This window comes from Cebus imitator, unplaced genomic scaffold (genome assembly GCF_001604975.1).
Source record: "Cebus imitator isolate Cc_AM_T3 unplaced genomic scaffold, Cebus_imitator-1.0 Scaffold6, whole genome shotgun sequence".
Lineage (NCBI taxonomy): Eukaryota > Metazoa > Chordata > Mammalia > Primates > Cebidae > Cebus > Cebus imitator.
In genome coordinates, this window is record NW_016107321.1 from 13,117,506 (window position 1) to 13,127,434 (window position 9,929).

A 9,929-nucleotide genomic window follows, 5' to 3' on the forward strand; every position below is an offset into this window, starting at 1 on the left:
AGTTTGAAACCACTGTCCTACAAATGCTAGAGTCATTTAGAAATGAGGCGGTGTATTGGGGGTACCAGTGTTTGTGCACATGTATGTGATATCTTTCTTCATATTCATATTTATTGTGAGTTAAGTATATATACAAAAGAGTCTACATAGCATATATGTATGCTTTAAAAAATAACAATAAAAGGCCGGGCATGGCAGCTCATGCTTGTAATCCCAGCACTTTGGGAGGCCAAGGCCGTTGGATCACCTGAGATCAGGAGTTAGAGACCAGCCTGACCAACTAGGTGAAACCCTGTCTCTACTAAAAATACAAAAATTAGCCAGGTGCAGTGGCAGGTGCCTGTAGTCCTAACTATTCAGGAGGCTGAGGCAGGAAAATTGCTTGAGCCTGGGAGGCAGAGGTTGCAGCCAGCCAAGATAGTGTCACTGCACTCCAGCCGAGGCAACGGAGCAAGACTCCATCTCAAAAAATAAAAATAAGAAAAAGAACACCAAAATGTTGTCCACTCAACCAAAGAACTAGAAAATGCAAGTATTTCTAAATAAAATATTGTTTGCTCTGCCTGTTTCAAATTTTTATGGCTGGACTCCTACTATAGGTATTCTGCTGAGACTGGGTATTTTGTGCTTAAAATATTGATGAGTTTTACATATTTTTCATTTAATCCTCACAACAACCCCATTAATAAAGTTTTGCAGATGGGGAAACTCAGGTTTGAAAGGTCAGTAGTTTGACAAGAGTCACTTTCTAACAAGTGGCAGAAGTAGAGTTAAAACACAGAAATGTCCCTCTCAAAAGCTTAGCCACTGAACTATACTGAAACTAACCACTGTACTGAACTTGCTGCAAAATCATGAAGAAGGAGATTGAGATCCAAGATGGCCAAATAGTAACAGCTCTGGATTGCAGTTCCCAGCAAAAATGCAGAGGGTGAGTGATCACCGCATTTCCAAACAAATTTTCACTGCCCATAGACCAGGAGATTCCTGGGCAGAAAAGAACCACAAGTCTCCAGCGTGGCTGTTTCAGCTGGTATAGACGGTCTCCACACAAAAACTCACACGAATCAGGGCGCTGTTTCAACTGGCATTTGGAACGCCTGGGAGACAGAGTTGTCCGTTCAAGTGAAAAAAAGGGGGAATGAAATAGGGAGCCAAGTGATCTGGATCGGCCAGTCCCACCCACACAAAGATCAGCAATCTGAAACACTCTGGATTGAGAGTTTCACAGAAAGCACAGCTGGACACAGGACAGTCCAGCTCTGTGGGGGGAAGTGTGCCTGCTGTTACCAAGGCAGTCCACCACTACCAGGGCAGTCCGCCATTACCAAGGCAGTCCACCATTACCGAGGCATTTCTAACTATACCCCTATAAACAAAACTGCAAGGAAGTTCACACAGCAGTTGGGCAGAGCCCACTGCAGCTCAGCAATGCCTCTGCTGGCAGACTGTGACTAGGCTATCTCCTCACTGGGCAGGGCAACTTTGAAAAAGGCAGCAGAATGACAGGAACTTATAAATAAAGCCTCACCTTCCCAAGACAAAGCACCTGGGGAAAAAAAGGTAGTTATGAGTTCTGCTGCAGCAGACTTAAATGTAACTGCTCAGCAGCTCTGAACAGAACAACGGAGCTCACAGCTCAGCACTTGAGCTCCTATAAGGGACAGACTGTCTCCTCAAGCAGCTTCCCAACTCCCATGTAACCAAAGAGACACCACATAAACAAGAGCTCAGGCTGACATCTGGCGGGTATCCTTCTGGGACAAAGATAACAGAACAAGAAACTGCCAGCAACCCTTACTGGTCTGCAGCCGAGGCAGGTGATCCCCAAGCATGCAGAGTCTGGAGTGGACCTCTAGCAGTCCTACAGCAGAGGGGCCTGACTGTTAGAAGGAAAGCTAAGAAACAGAAAGAAATAACTTCATCAGCAACAACAAGGATATCCACTCAGAGACCCCAACTGAAAGTCACCAACCAAAAAGACCACAGGTAAATAAACCAACAAAAATGGGAAGAACCCAGTGCAAAAAGGATGAAAATACCCAAAATCAGAACACCTCTCCTCCTCCACAAGATCACAACTCCTCACAAGCAAGGGAACAAGGCTGGATGGAGAATGAATCTGATGAATTGACAGAAGCAGGCTTCAGAAGGTGGGTAATAACAAACTTCTCTGAGCTAAAAGATCATGTTCTAATCCAATGCAAAGAAACTAAGAACCTTGAAAAAAGGTTTGACAAAATGCTAACGAGAATAAACAGCTTACAGCAGAAAACAAATGAATTGATGGAGCTAAAAACACAACAAAAGAACTTCACAAAGCATACACAAGTTTCAACAGCCGAATTGACCAAGCAGAAGAAAGGATATCAGAGATTGAAGATCAACTCAATGAAATAAAATGAGAAGGCAAGACTAGAGAAAAAAGAGTAAAAAGAAATGAACAAAGCCTCCAAGAAATATGGAATTATGTGAAAAGACCTAATCTATGTTTGATAGGTGTACCTGAATGTGACGGAGAGAATGAATCCAAGCTGGAAAACACTCTTCAGGATATTATCCAGAGGAACATCCCTAACCTAGAAAGGCAGGCCAACATTCAAGTCCAGGAAATACAGAGAACATCACAAAGATATTCCTCAAGAAGAGCAACCCCAAGGCACATAATCGTCAGATTCACCAGGGTTGAAATGAAGAAATAAATGCTAAGGGCAGCCAGAGAAAAAGGTCAGGTCACCCACAAAGGGAAGCCCATCAGACTCACAGCAGATCTCTCAGCAGAAACTCTACCAGCCAGAAGAGAGTAGGGGCCAATATTCAACATCCTTAAAGCAAAGAACTTTCAACCTAGAATGTCATATCCAGCCCAACTAAGCTTCATAAGTGAAGGAGAAATCAAATCCTTTATGAACAAACATTGGTCAGAGATTTCATAACCACCAGGTCTGCTTTACAAGAGCTCCTCAAAGAAGCACTAAACATAGAAAGGAACAACCAGTACCAGCCACTCCAAAAATGTACCAAGTGGTAAAGAGCATTGACACAATGAAGAAACTACTTAAACTAATGGGCAAAACAACCAGCTAGCATCAAAATGACAGGATCAAATTCACACATAAAAATATTAACCTCAAATGTAAATGAGCTAAATGACTCAGTCAAAAGACACAGACGGGTAAATTGGATAAAAAGTCTAAATGCATCAGTGTGCTGTATCTAGGAAACCCATCTCACCTGCAAGGACACACATAGGCTCAAAACAAAGGGATGGAGGAAGATGTGCCAAGCAAATGGAGAGCAAAAAAAAGGAGTTGCAATCCTAGTATCTGATAAAATAGACTTTAAGCCAACAAAGATCAAAAGAGACAAGCAGGGCATTACATAATGGTAAAAGGATCAATGCAACAAGAAGAGCTAATGATCCTAAATATATATGCACCCAATACAGGAGGACCCAGATACATAAAGCAAGTTTTTAATGACCTGCAAAGAGGCTTAGATTCCCACACAATAATAGTGGGAGACTTTAACACTCCACTGTCACTATTAGACAGATCAATGAGACAGAAAATTAACAAGCATATCCAGGACTTGAACTCAGATCTGGACCAAGCAAACCTAATAGACATTTACAGAACTCTCCATCCCAAATCCACAGAATATACATTCTTCTCAGCACCACATCACACCTATTCTAAAATTGACCAAATAATTGGAAGTAAATCACTCCTCAGCAAATGCAAAACAACAGAAATCATAACAGTCTCTCAGACCACAGTGCTATCAAATTAGAACTCAGAATTCAGAAACTAACTCAGAACTGCACAACTTCATGGAAACTGAACAACTGGCTCTTGAATGTTGACTGGACCAACAATGAAATGAAGGCAGAAGTAAAGATGTTCTTCAAAACCAATGAAAACAAAGATACAACATACCAAAATCTATGGGACACATTTAAAGCAGTGTCTAGAGGAAATTTTATAACAACAAATACCTACATGAGAAGCAAGGAAAGATCAACAATGGACACCCTACCGTCAAAATTGAAAGAGGTAGAGGAAAAAGATCAAAAAAACTCAAAAGCTAGCAGAAGACAAGAAACAACTAAGACCAGAGTAGAACTGAAGGAGACAGAGACACAAAAAAACCCTTCAAAAAATCAATAAATCCAGGAGTTGGTTTTTTGAAAAGATCAACAAAATAGACCGACCACTAGCCAGATTAATAAAAAAGAAAAGAGAGAAGAATCAAATAGACACAATAAAAAATGATAAAGGAGATATCACCACAGAATCCACAGAAATACAAACCACCATCAGAAATTAATACAAACAACTCTATGCACATAAACCAGCAAACCTGGAAGAAATGGATAAATTCCTGGACACTTGCACCCTCCCATATCTAAGCCAGGAAGAAGTCAAAACCCTTAATAGACCAATAACAAGGGCTGAAGTTGAGGCAGCAATTAATAGCCTACCCACCAAAAAAAGCCCAGGCCCAGATGGGTTCACAGCCAAATTCTACCAGACATACAAAGAGGAGCTGGTACCAGTCCTTCTGAAATTACTCCAAACAATCCAAAAAGATGGAATCCTTCCCAGATCATTTTATGAGACCAGTGTCATCCTGATACCAAAACCCAGCAGAGACTCAACAAGAAAAGAAAACTTCAGGCCAATATTCATGATTAACATAGATGCAAAAATCTTCAATAAAATACTGGCAAACCAATTGCAACACCACATAAAAAAGCTTATCCACCATGATCAAGTAGGCTTCATCCCGAGAATGCAATGCTTGTTCAACATACACAAGTCTATAAACGTAATTCACCACATAAACATGAACCAAAGACAAAACCCACATGATTATCTCAATAGATGAAGAGAAGGCCTTTGACAAAATTCATCAGACCTTTATGCTAAAAACTCTCAATAAACTAGGTATCAACAGAACGTATCTCAAAATAATAAAAGCTATTTATGACAAACCCACAGCCACTTTCATACTGAATGGGCAAAAACTGGAAGCATTCCCTTTGAAATCTGGCACCAGACAAGGATGCCCTCTCTCACCACTCCTATTCAATATAGTATTGGAGGTTCTAGCCAGAGCAATCAGGCAAGAAAAAGAAATAAAGGGTATTCAATTAGGAGAGGAGGAAGCCAAATTGCCTCTATTTGCAGACGACATGATTGTATGTTTAGACCGTATCATCTCAGCCCAAAATCTCCTGAAACTGATAAGCAACTTCAGCAAAGTCTCAGGATACAAAATCAATGTGTAGAAATCACAAACCTTCCTATACATCAATAACAGACTTAAAGACAGACAAATCAAGAGTGAACTGCCATTCACAATTGCCACAAAGAGAATAAAATACCTAGGAATACAACTAACAAAGGATGTAAAGGACCTCTTCAAGGAGAACTACAAACCACTGCTCAATGAAATAAGAGAGGACACAAACAGATGGAGAAACATTCCATGCTCATGGATAGGAAGAATCAATATCGTGAAAATGGCCACACTGCACAAAGTAATTTATAGATTCAATACTATCCCTAGCAAGCTACCAATGACCTTCTTCACAGAACTGGAAAAAACCACCTTAAACTTCATATGGAACCAAAAGAGAGCCTGCATAGTCAAGTGAATTCTAAGCAAAAAAGAACAAAGCTGGAGGCATCACGCTACCTGACTTCAAACTATACTACAAGGCTACAGTAATGAAAACAGAATGGTACTGGTACCAAAACAGAGATATAGACCAATGGAACAGAACAGAGGCCTCAAAGGCAATGCCACACATCTACAACCATCTAATCTTTGACAAACCTAACAAAGACAAGAAATGGGGAAAGGATTCCCTGTTTAATATGGTGTTTGGAAAACTGGCTAGCCATGTGCAGAAAGCAGAAACTGGACCCTTTCCTGACACCTTACACTAAAATTACCTCCAGATGGATTAAAGACTTAAACATAAGACCTAACACCATAAAACCCTAGAAGAAAACCTAGGCAAAACCATTCAAGACATAGGCATATGCAAGGACTTCATGACTAAAACACCAAAAGCATTGGTAACAAAAGCCAAAATAGACAAATGGGATCTAATTAAACTCCAGAACTTCTGGACAGTAAAAGAAACCATCATTAGAGTGAACCAGCAACCAACAGAATGGAAAAAAAATTTTGCAATCTACCCATCTGACAAAGGACTTATATCCAAAATCTACAAAGAACTAAAACAGATTTACAAGAAAAAAAAACAAACCCATTCAAAAGTTGGCGAAGGATATGAACAGACACTTTTCAAAAGAAGACATATGTGAGGGCAACAAACATATGAAAAAATGCTCATCATCACTGGTTATCAGAGAAATGCAAATCAAAACCACATTGAGATACCATCTCACGCCAGTTAGAATGGCGATCATTAAAAATTATGGAGACAACAGATGCTGGAGAGGATGTGGAGAAATAGGAACACTCTTACACTGTTGGTGGGAGTGTGAATTAGTTCATCCATTGTAGAAGACAGTGTGGCTATTCCTCAAGGACCTAGAAATAGAAATTCCATTTGACCCAGCAATCCCATTACTGGGCATATATCCAAAAGATTATAAATCGTTCTATTATAAGGACACATGCACATGTATGTTCATTGCAGCACTGTTTACAATAGCAAAGCCTTGGAGCCAACCCAAATGCCCATTGATGATAGACTGGACAGGGAAAATGTGGCACATATACACCATGGAATACTATGCAGCCATAAAAAACGATGAGTTCATGTTTTTTGTAGGGACATTGATGAACCTGGAAACCATAATTCTCAGCAAACTAACACAAGAACAGAAAATCAAACACTGCATGTTCTCACTCATAGGTGGGTGTTGAACAATAAGAACACATGGACATATGGAGGGGAGCATCACACACTGAGGTCTGTTGGGAGGGGACTAAGGGAGGGACAGTGGAAAGTAGGGAGTTGGGAAGGGATAACATGGGGAGAAATGCCAGATATAGGTGATGGGGATGGAGGCAGCAAACCACATTGCCAGGTATGTACACATGCAACAATCCTGCATGTTCTTCACATGTACCCCAGAACCTAAAATGCAATTAAAAAATAAATAAATATATATATATATATATGTATGTATGTATAAAATCAAGAAGAAGAAATAAGTCACTGCTTTGCAAAGTTAAGAGTTTAGGAACATAGGCCAGGCACGGTGTCTCACACCTGTAATCCCTGTACTTGGGGAGGCCGAGGTGAGTGGATCATGAGGTCAAGAGTTCTAGACCAGCCTGGCCAACATGGTGAAACGCTGTCTCTACTAAAAATACAAAAATTAGCCAAGCATGGCAGTGTATGCCCATAATTCCAGCTACTCAGGAGGCTGAGGCAGGAGAATTGCATGAACCTGAGAGGCAGAGATTGCAGTGAGCCAAGATTGTGCCACTGCACTCCAGCCTGGGCAACAGAGCAAGACTCTGTCTTGAAGAAACAAAAACAACAACAACAAAGAAAACAATAAAAAAAAAAAAAGTTTAGGAACACAATTCTACCTTTTCCCATTGCCCAAAGTCTGCTGTATTCACTGAAGTTGCCAGCCCAAGTCGTACAGTTCTGTGGAGTTTATTAGGAATTTTACATTTTCCTATAGAAAGGATTTGTTCAATTCCCCTGCCTGATGAGCATATGTAATGAATGTCCATTCTGATTTCTTTGAAACTATTGAATTCTAAAGTGCTAAACTGATGACTCTACAGATATATCTATTTTAAGATGGACATAAGATAGACATACAGTATGTGCTAGCAATTCCTGTGTTCTCTTTACCATATTAAATAATCTTTCACACAAGCAACTCTCAATAGTAATGTGTTGCTTTAAAGACTATTATGACTAATAGTTCCTTTTGTTTTTATACCTTTTGCATCCTTAATTTGGCTTTAATGATCAGTCATAATCTGCTATGAATTTTAGGTATAAACATTTGGATGAATGTGTACATCACATACATATATTTTCTATTCTTTTTTTAGTTTTGTTAAAAGTCACACTGTAGATCTTTAGATTGTTGTTTTGAATAGAAAGATCCCGGTGAGATTGGAGTGCTAAAGGAGACATTGCCTGGTGAATTACTCCCATTAAAGTTCTAATCTCCAGATGGTACCCACAGTGAGGGAGTGGAACCTGCTTTCAGAGGCTAACTCATGGAATCCAATAGATAAATCAGAATGAAAATTCGTTAGCATCCATTAGCCATGAGAAACTCAACAGTAAAAAGCCATGAGAAACTCAAGGCTAAAAAGGACTGGAGACTTGCATCACTGGACAATCAAATGGGAAACCACTCTTGAATGGAATTTTGCAGTAGGAACAATGGAACCAGGAAAGTGGGGAGCTCTTGGCTGACTCCCAGTAGAAGAGATCTGCCACTGGGACTAGTCATCTCCTCTAATGCTCAATACTTGCCTTAGCAGGCCAGGCATGGTGGCTCACGCCTGTAATCCCAGCACTTTGAGAGGCTGAGAATCACTCCTGAGGTCAGGAGTTTGAGACCAGACTGGCCAACATAGTGAAACACCGTCTCTACTAAAAATACAAAATTAGCTAAGCATGGCAGCACATACCTGTAATCCCAGCTACTCAGGAAGCTGAGGCAGGAGAATCACTTGAACCCAGGAGGCAGAGGTTGCAGTGAGCTGAGATCATTAGCTACTGCACTCTAGCCTAGGCAGCAAGATCAAAACTCTGTCTCAAAAAAGCAAACAAACAAGCAACAAAAAAACTTACCTTAGCATATCTTGGTTTAGGCTCTTTGAGCTTCCTTCTACTAAGCCTTAGCCTGGCCATCTTCAGGAAAACCTGTTCTTGTTTATCTATGCTCACATGTAATATGGCATTTAAAACCTGGATTTAGACTCAAACTTGGCTGCTTTCCGAGCTTCGTGATCTTAGTTAGATGCATAAATCCTCTAAGCCTAGGCTTCCTTATGCATAAAGCAAGAATAATACTCTCTTCCCTCAGGTGTGTGTGAGGATTCAATGAGATGGTAACTTTGATATGTTTAGAACAGTGCTCAGAATATAGAAGGTGCTTAAGATATGGTATCTACTGTTACTTTTAAATAACAATGTTTAAAGCACATATTAATCCCAGAACTTAAAGTAAAATAAAAATAATAAAAAAATAAATAAAAACACATATTATCTATGAATATATACTTAATATTGGCATCCAACTCTTATGTGGAAGGGAAAACAAAATGATGATACTGACTCCATGAAATAAACACCAGCGTTTAGAATACAGTTTGGTGCATAACTGGGAACCAACTATTTTTACTGAATGAGTAGTATTAATGAGAATGATTTTAACAAAAACAGCAAACAATATCACTGGTGTGCTGTGTGTGAGTGAGGATGGCTCAGGAATACAAGAAGGGAAAAGGATTTCAGAATCAATAAGTGCTTTTGTGAGCTATTTCACAAAAACGACATGAAAGAAAATATTTAGAGATAAAGAAAAGGTCAAACTAACCTGAAACCCAGTTTTATTGACAAAAATTTAAGTTACCTTTAGCATATTTCATCATCTCATAATCAGGACCATCAACAAATATTTACTGAGTGCCTGCTGCAGTCAGGGCACTGCTGCGTGGGCTGCAGTTATGGTCAGGTGATGGGAGAATGTCTTAGAAGAACAAAGTACCTTTCTTGGGTGACTAAATCTAACAGGGGAGACAGGCATAGCATAAAAATAACTCTATAGAAAAAAATCATTAAACAAAACTAGCCTACTAAAGTTTCCACTGTTTTTTGGAATGCACTTATATGACTTTAAATTTTTAAAATATTTTAAAACATTAATCTTAAAAGAGCGAACAACTCTGGTCGTCTTACT